The sequence below is a fragment of the Octopus bimaculoides genome, unplaced genomic scaffold, assembly GCF_046866305.1.
Source record: "Octopus bimaculoides isolate indiv1 unplaced genomic scaffold, ASM4686630v1 contig36, whole genome shotgun sequence".
Taxonomy (NCBI): Eukaryota; Metazoa; Mollusca; class Cephalopoda; order Octopoda; family Octopodidae; genus Octopus; species Octopus bimaculoides.
The window spans coordinates 743,615-753,416 of record NW_028315286.1 but is presented as its reverse complement, the minus strand read 5'-3'; the positions used below and the strand labels follow the sequence as shown (position 1 = coordinate 753,416).

At 44.1% G+C, this 9,802-nt stretch overlaps 1 pseudogene; it reads left to right on the top strand.

Annotated features, from left to right (window-relative positions):
- Window positions 1-1,429: 1,429 nt before the first annotated feature.
- The window catches only part of LOC149130104 (uncharacterized), a 14,231-nt pseudogene continuing 5,858 nt past the window's right edge, over window positions 1,430-9,802 (top strand).

Sequence of the window (9,802 nt, the reverse complement as noted above, 5' to 3'; positions counted from 1 at the left end):
AGAAAGGGTGGAGGGAAAAGGGGAGAAGAAATAATACAACGAGAGAGAGAGAGAGTGAAAGAGAGAGAGAGAGAGAGAAAGAGAGAGAGGCATAACAAGAAATGACGTAGTATAACAGAGAGAGAGGGAGAGAAAAAGAGAATGGGAGGAGGAGGAGGAGGAGGAGGTGGAGGAATACAGACAGACAGAAAGAAAGGGTGGAGGGAAAAGGGGAGAAGAAAGAATACAACGAGAGAGAGAGAGAGAGAGAGGCATAACAAGAAATGACGTAGTATAACAGAGAGAGAGGGAGGGAGAGGGAGGGAGAGAGAGAGACAGAGAGTGAGAGAGGGAGAGAGAGGGAGAGAGAGACAGAGAGAGAGACAGAGAGGGAAAGAGACAGAGAGAGAGACAGAGAGAGTGAGAGAGACAGAGAGTGCGAGAGAGTGAGACAGAGACAGAGACAGAGAGAGAGAGGGGGAGAGAGAGACAGAGAGAGAGAGAGGGAGAGAGAGAGAGACAGAGAGAGAGGGAGAGAGAGAGACAGAGAGAGAGACAGACAGAGAGAGAGACAGAGCGATTGAGAGACAGAGAGAGACAGAGCGATTGAGAGACAGAGAGAGAGAGAGGGAGAGAGTCAGAGAGAGAGAGAGAGAGACAGAGAGAGACAGAGAGGGAGAGAGAGACAGAGAGAGAGAGAGGGAGAGTGAGAGACAGAGAGAGAGGGGGGGAGAGAGAGAGAGACAGTTCTTCGACAAAAGAAATCAATCGATTCACGACAGGGCTCACAAACAATACGTCCTGGGGTCGATTCGTTCGACTAAAGGCGGTGCTCCAGCATGGCTGCAGTCAAATTAGTATATGTGTGTGTGTGTGTGGGTGTGGGTGGACATTTAGATGTGGGACTACTACTGCGTGAGTCCGATCTGTTCGGGGGATTCACTCAGTTTCCACTCTCCTAAGTAGAGTTTAGGATTAGCAATATGCCACAGGGCGAAACAGCAACACCCTATTATGAAACAGGTACAATAGGGTCCCACTTATGTAATTAGCGGCAGTAGAAGGATTTCGGTTAAGTGATTAGGGAGCCCACTACGTGATAGCTAGGTTTGATAGAAATAGCAGCCAAATCTCCCTCAAATCACACCCTACTCCCTTATCTATGGATATATGTATGAGCAAGCGAGGGAGGAGGAGGTAGGTAATAAAAGTAGGTGGGAGAGAGAGAGAGAGAGGAAGTAAGAGAGAGAGAGAGGAAGTAAGAGAGTGAGAGGAAGTAAGAGAGAGAGAGGAAGTAAGAGAGAGAGAGGAAGTAAGAGAGAGAGAGAGAGACAAGCGAGGGAGGAGGAGGTTGGTAATAAAAGTAGGTGGGAGAGAGAGAGAGAGAGAGAGACAGAGGAAGAAAGATTGACAGAGACAAGCGAGGGAGGAGGAGGTAGGTAATAAAAGTATGTGGGAGAGAGAGAGAGAGAGGAAGAAAGATTGACAGAGACAAGCGAGGGAGGAGGAGGTTGGTAATAAAAGTAGGTGGGAGAGAGAGAGAGAGAGAGAGAGGAAGAAAGATTGACAGAGACAAGCGAGGGAGGAGGAGGTTGGTAATAAAAGTAGGTGGGAGAGAGAGAGAGAGAGAGAGAGAGAGAGAGAGGAAGAAAGATTGACAGAGACAAGCGAGGGAGGAGGAGGTAAGTGTCTCTAATGCATTTATACCTTGGCTGCTATTTCTAGCAGGTCCAGCTACCACGTAGAGGCCTCCCTCATTGGCTCATACATATATCCATAGATAAGAGAGTAGGGAGTGATTTGAGGGAGATTTGGTTGCTATTTCTAGCAGGTCCAGCTACCACGTAGAGGCCTCCCTCATTGGCTCATACTTATATCCATAGATAAGAGAGTAGGGAGTGATTTGAGGGAGATTTGGTTGCTATTTCTAGCAGGTCCAGCTACCACGTAGAGGCCTCCCTCATTGGCTCATACTTATATCCATAGATAAGAGAGTAGGGTGTGATTTGAGGGAGATTTGGTTGCTATTTCTAGCAGGTCCAGCTACCACGTAGAGGCCTCCCTCATTGGCTCATACTTATATCCATAGATAAGAGAGTAGGGAGTGATTTGAGGGAGATTTGGTTGCTATTTCTAGCAGGTCTAGCTACCACGTAGAGGCCTCCCTCATTGGCTCATACTTATATCCATAGATAAGAGAGTAGGGAGTGATTTGAGGGAGATTTGGTTGCTATTTCTAGCAGGTCCAGCTACCACGTAGAGGCCTCCCTCATTGGCTCATACTTATATCCATAGATAAGAGAGTAGGGTGTGATTTGAGGGAGATTTGGTTGCTATTTCTAGCAGGTCTAGCTACCACGTAGAGGCCTCCCTCATTGGCTCATACTTATATCCATAGATAAGAGAGTAGGGAGTGATTTGAGGGAGATTTGGTTGCTATTTCTAGCAGGTCCAGCTACCATGTAGAGGCCTCCCTCATTGGCTCATACTTATATCCATAGATAAGAGAGTAGGGTGTGATTTGAGGGAGATTTGGTTGCTATTTCTAGCAGGTCCAGCTACCACGTAGAGGCCTCCCTCATTGGCTCATACTTATATCCATAGATAAGAGAGTAGGGTGTGATTTGAGGGAGATTTGGTTGCTATTTCTAGCAGGTCCAGCTACCACGTAGAGGCCTCCCTCATTGGCTCATACTTATATCCATAGATAAGAGAGTAGGGAGTGATTTGAGGGATATTTGGTTGCCATTTCTAGCAGGTCCAGCTACCACGTAGAGGCCTCCCTCATTGGCTCATACTTATATCCATAGATAAGAGAGTAGGGTGAGATTTGAGGGAGATTTGGCTGCTATTTCTAGCAGGTCCAGCTACCACGTAGAGGCCTCCCTCATTGGCTCATACATATATCCATAGATAAGGGAGTAGGGTGTGATTTGAGGGAGATTTGGTTGCTATTTCTAGCAGGTCCAGCTACCACGTAGAGGCCTCCCTCATTGGCTCATACTTATATCCATAGATAAGAGAGTAGGGAGTGATTTGAGGGAGATTTGGTTGCTATTTCTAGCAGGTCCAGCTACCACGTAGAGGCCTCCCTCATTGGCTCATACTTATATCCATAGATAAGAGAGTAGGATGTGATTTGAGGGAGATTTGGCTGCTATTTCTAGCAGGTCGATAGTAAACTGTATCGAACCTGAAATGGTTGTTCAGAAAAAACAACCGCAAGGCAGAAATTTATGAACGCTGGTTCAATTCTCTACCAATAATTCTGCCCCATAAACTCCAAATTAAACGTATTCCAAACGAAAGGGACCCACAAAGACAATTAAGGGAGAAACTAACAGTTGGAAAACAGGAAGACAGAAATAGAACTGCTTAAGCTTAGAGCCCTGAGCAATGAAGAGAAATTGAAGGACATAGACGAGGAAATCTACAACGAATTAAAGAAACATTGAGAGGGTCAACGCTTGGAAAGGGTCCTTAAACTGTCGGCCCCCGAGGCTGTAGTAGAAGACACTTGGCCAGGGTGCGACACAGTGGGACTCAACCCCCGGAACCATATGCTTCGTAAGCAAGCTACTTAAAACACAGCCATTCCTACACCTATATATATATGTATATATATGATGGGCTTCTTTCAGTTTCCGTCTACCAAATCCACTCACAAGGCTTTGGTCGGCCCCGAGGCTGTAGTAGAAGACACTTGTCCAAGGTGCCACACAGTGGGACTGAGCCCGGAACCATGTGGTTGGTAAGCAAGCTACTTAACACACAGCTACTCCTACACCTATATATATATATATATATGATGGGCTTCTTTCAGTTTCCGTCTACCAAATCCACTCACAAGGCTTTGGTCGGCCCCGAGGCTATAGTAGAAGACACTTGTCCAAGGTGCCACACAGTGGGACTGAACCCCCGGAACCATGGTGGTGCTCCAGCGTGGCCACAATCAAAAGGATCGAAACAAGTAAAAGAATATATTGCTAAGGCATTGAGATCCAAATAACCTGGTGTGAAACTGAATATACACCAGAATGACACATTAGTCAAGTAGGGGAGCAGCAATAAGAAAAGGGGTGACAAAGGAAGGAGCAATCATCCTAGAAAGTTCAGAAGAGGATCGTTAATTCCTTCCTCATCCCTTCTCTTCTACATACATGTACACACACACACACACACACACACACGCACACACACACACATGCAAATTTAGGGATTGGAACAGGTAAACATCCCAGTAACATATGTCTCCCAGCTAGCAGAACCTTATTCTCTTGAGATATTTCGACAACAATGTAACCTTCATTAAAACTAAGGTGTATTCACCCTTATCAGTAGCTAGCGGAGTACCCCCCCCCCCCGCCCCTCGTTAGGCCAATTACTATTTCTGAGGTTCTGCTGGTGATTTTTAGCTCCTCTGTTCCCTAATTTTGGAAAACATTTACAATCTTCTTTTGATACTTCCCAATATCCATTTTCTTCTCCTTTTAAATGCACACACACACACACACATATGTATAGGTAGTGGGGCGCTCCAAAAGGGGTCTCAGAGGGTAGCGTCCCTGCCTTCTTAAGCTAGTTTTCCACCACATATCTTAAAAATCATGGTAGAGGCTTTGATCTTGCGACCACTCATGTCTGGAGACTGATGTTGGGGGGTAAGCAAGGGCATGCTCCCCATAGAAAATCCAGCTCCAAAAATGCCTCAGGATAAGCAAAGGAGAATGGGCACCAGCCAGCCCAAAGGTTGGGGTGGGCTGTACCTTCCTGCTTCAGTTGCTATTACATTGAGGCAGATCCAGCCTCCCCCATTAATGTGGACAAAACCCAGATCTAAAACCCTGGATGATATGATGATGATATCTATGTGTGTGTGTGTGTGTGCCTTTGTGTCTGTGTTTGTCCCCACTCACTGTCTGACAACTGGTGTTGGTGTATTTATGTCTTCACAATTTAGCAGTTCAGCAAAAAGAGACCAATACAATAAGGACTAGGTTTAAAATAATTAAGTCCTAGGATCGATTTGTTCGACTAAAAACCCTTCAAAGCAGTGCTCCAGCATGGCTGTGGTCAAATGACTGAAACAAGTAAAAGATAATCATCAAGAACAAGTTGCTTTTTATACTTTCTACTATGGACTGCTTGAAGCTTACTCACTTCCTACACCTTGATCCGGAGATCTTGCACTTAAATATATACACACATATATATATTTACATATATCAATATCTCTCTATCTATCAATCTAATACAACAGCAGGACTCCCATCGGCAAGACTCCCATCGGCAACGACTCCCATCGGCAAGACTCCCATCGGCAAGACTCCCATCGGCAAGACTCCCATCGGCAACGACTATTTAAGCAGGAGAATTAAGGCATTCGCTCTCTTTCTTCTTTCCCATTTGTTGATTGTGTGAGGAGGGGTCGACTGTCTTGTGCTTTCTCTCCGCCCTAAGCAGGGTCAGCAATGCCAACAGTAAGGAACATGTTCTATTCAGACCTTAGGGGGGGGGGGGGTCCGAATTGTCCTCTTCGGAGGAGGAGGAGGAGGGGCTCGTACGAGCAGTTGATAGAATGGACAAGTGTTTAAGGAAGAAGAAAGATTTGCTGAAGTGACAGAAGTCACAAAAAAAGGGAGGTGGACCTGACAAACATGGAGAAATATGAGAAGATGGCACGTAGGGTCAGTGGTGATGCTGAGTTGTCCCTACTCCAGAAAGTATTGGAAAATATGGGTAAGAAAACGGTAAATATATAAGGTGTACTCAGTGGAAGAAAGGAACATTGAAAACGTTGAGGCAGAGGAAGCAGATTTGGAACAATTGTGGTTGAAGAAGGCAGGAAAGGCAAAAGAATATGCTGTAACCACAGTAACCGACATATCTTGGAAGAAGGACTTCCAGGATTAGGGTGGAGAGAATCCCACCAGAAACAGATGTGGCTTGGGTTGTGGCGGCTGTTCTTCTCGGAAGTAAAGAAGAAATAGCCGTCCTGCAGGCCACGAAAACAGAAAATTGTGTATGGAAAGAGCAAACATTGGACCTGATCATATTGGGTATTGGCAGAACCACTGAAAACGGTGACCATTGGAGATGTAGTGTTGAGAGTGGGGGTGGGGGGTGGAGGGCAGAACCCCTCGTTGCTTTAAATGTGGCGAAAAAAAGGCCTCTGCAGAAGCAGAGAAGTCAGGAAGAAGTTAGAAAGGGTCCCGGAGAAGGTGCAACAGGAGGAAGAAAAGAGAAACAAAGAACAGTGGATGGTAGCTGAAGGAAGAGGAAGAAAGGACAGATTGAATTAGAACCCCCAAGCCATACACCCCGTCCCACCCCACCTTCTCAGACACCCCCCTCCACCCATTCCCCTCCGATACAAAGCAAGAGAAAAAAAAACAAATACAAAAAAAAACACAAGGCTCAACAGGCTCCCCCTCCTCCCACTGGAAATTGTTTCGCGCGTGTTTGAAAGGCGTAGACCAAGAAAGGGGATCCAGAAGAGAACATTAATGGAGGACCGCAAGATTTGTGCATGTCGATGGATGGACAAAACACTGAGGTGTCCGAAAGCCAAAGGAAAAAAAACGACGAAATATTGAGATTGAGGAGGGGTTATAAGTGTTGGAAGGTGAAATGTGATTTAAAGACGATATCAGACAATATAAAGTAGGACGAACTGACCCAGAGATACTCCACAGCCATTACAAGCCTTCAATTCCATTACAACTTTCTCTCTCTCTCTCTCCCGTCTTACTCTCTTCATCGCAATTTCTTCCCCCCTCTCTCTATTTTAATACCAACCTCCAAGAAAGGGGATCCAGAAGAGAACATTAATGGAGGACCGCAAGATTTGTGCATGTCGATGGATGGACAAAACACTGAGGTGTCCGAAAGCCAAAGAAAAAAAAAACGACGAAATATTGAGATTGAGGAGGGGTTATAAGTGTTGGAAGGTGAAATGTGATTTAAAGACGATATCAGACAATATAAAGTAGGACGAACTGACCCAGAGATACTCCACAGCCATTACAAGCCTTCAATTCCATTACACCTTTCTCTCTCTCTCTCTCCCGTCTTACTCTCTTCATCGCAATTTCTTCCCCCCTCTCTCTATTTTAATACCAACCTCCAAGAAAGGGGATCCAGAAGAGAACATTAATGGAAGACCGCAAGATTTGTGCATGTCGATGGATGGACAAAACACTGAGGTGTCCGAAAGCCAAAGGGAAAAAAACGACGAAATATTGAGATTGAGGAGGGGTTATAAGTGTTGGAAGGTGAAATGTGATTTAAAGACGATATCAGACAATATAAAGTAGGACGAACTGACCCAGAGATACTCCACAGCCATTACAAGCCTTCAATTCCATTACAACTTTCTCTCTCTCTCTCTCTCCCGTCTTACTCTCTTCATCGCAATTTCTTCCCCCCTCTCTCTATTTTAATACCAACCTCCAAGAAAGGGGATCCAGAAGAGAACATTAATGGAGGACCGCAAGATTTGTGCATGTCGATGGATGGACAAAACACTGAGGTGTCCGAAAGCCAAAGGAAAAAAAACGACGAAATATTGAGATTGAGGAGGGGTTATAAGTGTTGGAAGGTGAAATGTGATTTAAAGACGATATCAGACAATATAAAGTAGGACGAACTGACCCAGAGATACTCCACAGCCATTACAAGCCTTCAATTCCATTACAACTTTCTCTCTCTCTCTCTCCCGTCTTACTCTCTTCATCGCAATTTCTTCCCCCCTCTCTCTATTTTAATACCAACCTCCAAGAAAGGGGATCCAGAAGAGAACATTAATGGAGGACCGCAAGATTTGTGCATGTCGATGGATGGACAAAACACTGAGGTGTCCGAAAGCCAAAGAAAAAAAACCGACGAAATATTGAGATTGAGGAGGGGTTATAAGTGTTGGAAGGTGAAATGTGATTTAAAGACGATATCAGACAATATAAAGTAGGACGAACTGACTCAGAGATACTCCACAGCCATTACAAGCCTTCAATTCCATTACAACTTTCTCTCTCTCTCTCTCTCCCGTCTTACTCTCTTCATCGCAATTTCTTCCCCCCTCTCTCTATTTTAATACCAACCTCCAAGAAAGGGGATCCAGAAGAGAACATTAATGGAGGACCGCAAGATTTGTGCATGTCGATGGATGGACAAAACACTGAGGTGTCCGAAAGCCAAAGAAAAAAAAACGACGAAATATTGAGATTGAGGAGGGGTTATAAGTGTTGGAAGGTGAAATGTGATTTAAAGACGATATCAGACAATATAAAGTAGGACGAACTGACCCAGAGATACTCCACAGCCATTACAAGCCTTCAATTCCATTACAACTCTCTCTCTCTCTCTCTCTCTCTCTCTCGAGCTATAGAAAGACGAATACACACGTTATATACCTACAGACATCTATATAAACACACATGTAATAATAAACAGACACGTTTCCGAAGAAACCTTTCACTAAAAAAACACATTTTCGAAGGTGAGGGGCGTGACTGCATCCGCCCCCTTTTTCTTTAAACATGTTTTATAAATGACATTTGGCAGAAATACGTTTGAAAACAATAATAAACGAATGCTGAAATGATAAAAATTAGTAGTAACGAAGTCTGAACAAAAGCAAAAGCATGTTAGTGTTTTGTTTTGTGGTTTTTGAAAGAAGCGAAAGCCAATTGAAAGGAAATCTCTTTGCCTTACCTTGTTCGAAACTGTCTGCGATTCAGCAGAAGACATCAGCTGTGAAAGGGTTTTGGCTTCTTTGGCAAGAATTTTTCAGCGAATAACTTGTATTTTTCGATTTTCTGGAGATAGAAGGACAGAATAAAGGGTGAATTTTGTGGTTTATGCTTTTGTCGGGTGTTGAACGAGAGAAATGTTTGAAATTTACCCCCCCCCCTTTGTTTTTTGTTTTTTGTTTTTTTTTTGCTCCACACATTCGAATTCACCGCCGTTAATTGGCGAACACACCTGCGCACGCGAGTCGTGACTAGTCGATCCTACAATAACAATCTATTGCCAATGCATGTATGCAACAAAACATGCAGGACCGTTTGTTTTGTTTGTTTTTTTTTTTTTTTTTGGAAACAAAGTAAATAAAAACACATTGTAAACAAAACGCAAACACCCTCATACATGTTTTGTGCGTGGCGCGCACGCGCGCTAGGTAGTCGTAGGATCCACTAGTCACGTCTCGCATGCGCGGAGGCGCGCGCCCTGGATTCAATCTTCTTGAATCCTACCTTGATATAATGTTTTCATTTCAAACTAAAACCAACAAAAATAATCTCCCATAATCTTTACCTCCGCTGATGTTTTACATGCCCCGATGACCGATCTAAGAAATTTGGGGAACGATTTACCGTCTGGTGAATGGAACCGAGTCTATGCAGACGTTGAAGAAATCCTTTTTCTGGTTGTGGTGTCATAACATCCAACAACCCAAGTTTTGCCACACATTCGTCGTCCATTGTTCTTCTTTTTGAAGAACAAACTTTCATGGAACTCCACTCTATGGTCCGGACCAGCAATTGGGAGTTTTGTCCGGCACCAGTTTTTTGGCCAAACAAACATCTCTACAGAACTGGTGCCACTGAACGGCAGTTCTGATATCAATGCAATTTATTCTTGCAGATATCGTGACAGTTAATGAGAAAATGAAAATGAAAATTAAACACTAAATTAAATAAAAAATTCCATATAATGGCAGCTTGGAGTTTTCTCCAAAGGTTCCTTTCCTGATGGAAAGAGGGTTTGTTTAGTTTTTTTTTTACTTTTAGCTCACTTTCTTTTGACAAAATCCCGTCAATAG